The 4865-nt window shown below is 43.2% G+C and overlaps 1 pseudogene across 1 annotated transcript in view; it reads right to left on the reverse strand.

Moving 5' to 3' along the window:
- The window catches only part of LOC111652588 (nuclear pore complex protein Nup133-like), a 7689-nt pseudogene extending 2827 nt beyond the window's left edge, over positions 1-4862 (reverse strand). The window contains exons 1-8 of the transcript XR_015437042.1: positions 4827-4862; positions 4045-4200; positions 3543-3613; positions 2984-3131; positions 1958-2108; positions 1251-1405; positions 689-780; positions 20-272 (exon numbers count right to left, since the gene is read on the reverse strand). The product of XR_015437042.1 is annotated as a nuclear pore complex protein Nup133-like (transcript). The remainder of the gene's footprint in view (positions 1-19; positions 273-688; positions 781-1250; positions 1406-1957; positions 2109-2983; positions 3132-3542; positions 3614-4044; positions 4201-4826) is intronic.
- Between the last annotated feature and the right edge of the window lie 3 nt (positions 4863-4865).

Below are 4865 nucleotides of genomic sequence, written 5' to 3' on the forward strand. Positions count from 1 at the left end.
GAGACATAAAAGTAAAGACTGAAGTACAAACATCCTCGTAAATAGTTTATTTAATATCATTTAAATCATGTTTCTGCCTTTCTTTCTGTTCTGTCCTCCCCTCCTCACCATCAGGGACAGATTCAGCCCAGCGGGGGTCTGAGGCCGGGTAATCGTCCACCAGGTCCAGGTTGATCTGAGTCACCACGCTGTCCAGCTCCGCCCCCTCCTCTCCGTCACCGTCAGCGGGGAAGAGCTCGTCCGTGACGGTCTGAGCCCCCACCAGGTCATTACTGCCAGAGGAGAGATCAGCGTCTTTATTCACTGTCCTTGGATTGTAAATCAGAGGTTTAAATATTGTTTACGCCAAAAGACATGAAACACCTGCACAACACATCGGCCCTTAAACACATTTCATTTCAAAATCATGTTCAGCAATAAAAAAAATAAAAATCTACTGTTCATGAGAAGTGATGCGAACAGTCAAACTCCTCCATATAATACGAAGCAGAGAAATGAAGCTCTTTGTATTTGTGAAACTGTGTCCGACACAAAAATGTCTTGATTCAGTTCAGAAGCCTCATTTTTAAACACGGGGAAACGCTGATAACAGCTGAGACGATTAAACCAAAAACCAACTCTCGCAATTGAAGCTTTGGTTTGTTTTGTTTTGTTTTGAAAGGGATTTTGGAGCCTTTTATCGACGCACCGGCAGAACTGCAGGAAGGCCGCCTTCAGGAGTTTGGTCTTGTCCTCCTGAGCGACGGGCTCGGCTCTGGTCGGAGTCTCCATGGCCGAAACCTGAGAAACAGAATCAAAATTAGAAACGCATTTCAGATTCAGTCACAGTCACATGACTCAGCGCCATTTTCTTTATTTCCTTTTTAAATCTCCCTCCAGTGTAAAGGTCTGTGTCCATGTGTAGTGTGATTATAGATCAGCTCTAGCTTCTATAATAATACTGTGAAAGTATCAAAGCCTCAGTCCACAGAGAAATGCACACAGCCTGTATTCAGAAACTGAGCCTTAAAACCAGCCGTCAGGACTTCTGGAACTTTGTGATGTCACAACAAAGCAGTCACCAAGCCCCGCCCACCTGGACCCACCATCCAAACCTTGCAGGATTTGGTTTCTCTGAGTGTTTTTACCTGAAATCTGCTTTATTTTTACTGGATCACTCAGAAAACAGTCAGCCAATCAGAGGAGAGGCTCAGAGCCTCCTCTCTTCTGATTGGCTCACAGACCTGTTGTTACTAGAGTTTGAGTTGTACCTCCGGGGCTGCAGCCAGCGAGGAGCACAGCGAGTCCTCCATGGTCTCCGGCAGGATGGAGGCGCTCTCCCGCGCCACCACCGCCACCAGGCCGCTGTTCTGGGAGAAAAACACCGGCAGGTTGGCGCAGCAGCCTCCTCCACGAACACCGTCACCTGGACAGACAGAGGCACAGACGTCAACACAGACGCCAGCGAGACTTTCTGTCTTTTCAACTGACGTTTAAGAACAAACAAAAACCAGATAATCACTTTAAATTTCATTATGTTCCTTCTTCACTAAACAAAACATGTTTGCATGAACTTATTGATATTTATATCACGTTTCCATCAGCACTTCCCAGCAGGATATATCATTATTACTGTTATTATTATACATATAAGAATAAAAACTGGACCTGGAGAAGGAACAGGAAATGGACAGATGGATCAATAAGTTATTATTTTCTCTTCTTTTATGTCTTTTAATGTCTCATGTAAAACACCTTAAACTGCCTTGTTGTTAAATGTTGCTCTTGTATTTACATTATTACTTATTTGATGCAGTTGCTGTTTTATTCTCACTGTTTCTTGGTTTAATTTATGTGAAATCTTCAGTAACTTAAAGTCCTTCATTCTTCCCTGTTTTATAAAATCCCATTTACCTGCATTACTTCTAACCTGTTTCTTGCTTATTGATTATTATTATTGTTATTGTTAATATCTTACCGGCGGAGTTAAAGCTGAGCTTCTCATCAGGCAGCCCTCCCCTGCTGGTTCCTGTGGAGCAGGCGAACACCAGCTCTTCGTTGTAGAGGAAGGCGGTGGAGCCGGGGGAGGGCGGCAACACGAGCCGCGTGGCCTGCAGGGCGTCCTCGCTCTGAGGACACAACATGTTCAGCCTTTATCTTCTACTCACTGTGACTGAAGGTGATTTTCGTACCGTCATGAAACCAAATCAGCAGCTGCTTTAAAGGAGCTTGTAAAAGAGAGATTTCTCCTGCCGCTGTGATGTAATGAAGGTGAACGGAGGTTCATTTGTGCAGCTCAAAGAATTTAAAGTTGGAATTTAAAAAAAGAAAAGTCAACAGGTGCATCTGAGACAGTATCTTGCTTTAACTGGGACTATTTCTTTGGTAGAAACCAGGTTCACTGGTTTTGGAAAGGAAATAATATCCACCACTGGATTTAGGTGATAAAGAATCTCAGAGATTTATTATCCCCTTATCTCAAGATTAAAAAGCTTGTTAATCCGAGATAAGAACGATTCTGATTGAACCTCATACACTAAGTCGCAGTAACTCGTTAGCTGACGAGGACTGATCTGAAAATGAAAAGACAGTTTGATTTCTGGCCTTGATTGAAATATTCTCTGATGTTGATCAATGTGTCGTCCTGATGTTTTCACTTTACAACTCTGGAAGTTTCCAGCTGTGTCTGATCTCGGATTAACAAAGTAATTATAATGAGAAGACAAGCTTTGTTGTCTCCAGATAACGGGATAATTATCTTGTTATCTCGGGATAACGAGCTTTGATATCTTGAGATAATGAGATTAAAACATATATTGGCGAGTATGGCGTTTCTCAGCTTCTGTACAAAATGATGTCAAAGGACAGATACCATTAATGATGCATAGAAAAACAAGTGCTGTCCCTTTATTAGCCCCAGTGAAAAGACCGTGAATCCTTTGACACTCTGAACTCTAGTTTAAACCTGTGCAGGATCGGGATCGGGATCGGGATCAGGACCGACCTGGAACGGAGGGTTGTATTTGGTGACCTCCACGGTGAACTGGTCAGAGATGGCGGCGCCGCTGTCCTGCAGGGTCACCAGGCAGAAGTAGGCCAGGCAGGGAGTGTCTGACGGGTGCCAGGCTGCGGCCAACACCACCAGACCGGATCTGCAAACAGGCGGCACAGAGTCCGGCTCGGTTCAGATCCGATTTGATTTACTTGAATAAATTGTGGATGAAAACATCGAAGGCGACGACATCAGCCGAATAAATATAAATACTGTTCATTTAAAGGCATTTAGGCCTTTTGTTGTTCATCCACTAAATCTTTACATTTACTCTCCATTTCCACCGTGTTTATGACATAATGAGGATTTAAAAAGGGGAAATGATCCGTTCTGACAATTTGATAATAATGATATTGATTAGATTCAGTGGCTTTTTAATTAAAATACAATTGACAAGATTTTCTTCAATATTTGTCTGAAAAAGTGTAAAAAAAAACAAAACACACACACACACACACACACACACACACACACACACACACACACACACACACACACACACACGACTCACTGGCTGAGCTTCATGTCGAGATACGCCACATTCACTCCCTCCTTCATCTCCTCGTAGTTGCTCTCTGATCCCTGGAGGGAGAAAAACCTTTATGTAATTATACAAAAATAAAAATATAAATACAATTTATAAATGTTTTAGAACAAACATTATTAAAACATTTAAAATGTTTAAAAACTCTTCATTGTTTTTTTCCTGTATTAAGTCCCATCACTGATAAACCAACGTTTAAATTAAATGAAAAGAGAGAGAGACTGATGGTGAATCAACAAGTGTTTTCAGTTCAGTCCTGAATGTTCCAGTTTTATCATTAAAATAAAAAGTGTTCAGACGGCATCATTTGGCCTCCATGTTGTTACGGGGTCGGATGTGCATCGCCAACATTTCTGAGATTTTCCAGTGGGACATGAGTTGGAAAAGGTTGGGAAGAAATGATGGAAGTTTAAAGTCATTTCATCTGCAGAGCATCAGTGTCTATGATGGCGTGTGCCCGCGTACTGACCCAGATGGCGTCGGCGATGCTCTCGGTCAGAGCTCTGCGGGCGTCCCAGCTGAGGGTCTGATGCTCCCAGCTGTCGTCCACCTCCCATTTACTCAGACTGGAGCTGGTCAGCGTGTACAGGCAGCCGGCTCGGCCCGACCACAGAACGCTGTGGAGCTGCGGACACAAACAGATCCAGAGACTGTAAATAAGGTTTCTGAAGAGCGGTTCTCCACCCTCCATCACTTTAGTCCTTAATAAAATGTAAACAGGTGAGTTATAGAAACAGGTGTCATGAAGGAGGAAATTATCTCTAGAGACCAAAACAGTTTTTGTACCAGGCTGTAAACATGTTTATTTCTGCTGTAAAGTTGGACATTTTAACATGGGAGTCTATGGGGACTGACTCACTGTTGGAGCCAGACTCTAGTGGTCGTTAGAGGAACTGCAGCTTTCGGTTCTTCAGTGTTGCTGCTTCATGTTTCAGCCCCAGAGGTTGAAGCTTTTTTACTAGACTCTTTCTTAAGGAACAGCAAAGAGCCACATTTCTGCCTCTGTATCTTCACCTCACAGCGCATGTAGCGTGTTAGCTATCTGTGCACTCTGACACATTAAAGAACAGATTAGCTAGTTTTGATCAGCTGTAGCTGAGCACTGGGGAGTTTTAGCAACATCTGCACCAAACACTGGACGAGTCACTTTTTTTTTAAAGATACTAAAACTTCTTTAACCAACGTGTCAGCGCTGCAGGAATCTTGGTTTCCTTCACAGTAAATCCTACAGCAGATGTAAATATGACTCACTGTGTCGTTGGCTGGCGGCGAGAGGATGCCGAACAGGCT

The sequence above is a fragment of the Seriola lalandi genome, unplaced genomic scaffold (assembly GCF_002814215.2).
Source record: "Seriola lalandi dorsalis isolate HSWRI2012SDOR001 ecotype SW California unplaced genomic scaffold, Sedor1 jcf7180002054042, whole genome shotgun sequence".
Classification (NCBI taxonomy): Eukaryota; Metazoa; Chordata; class Actinopteri; order Carangiformes; family Carangidae; genus Seriola; species Seriola lalandi.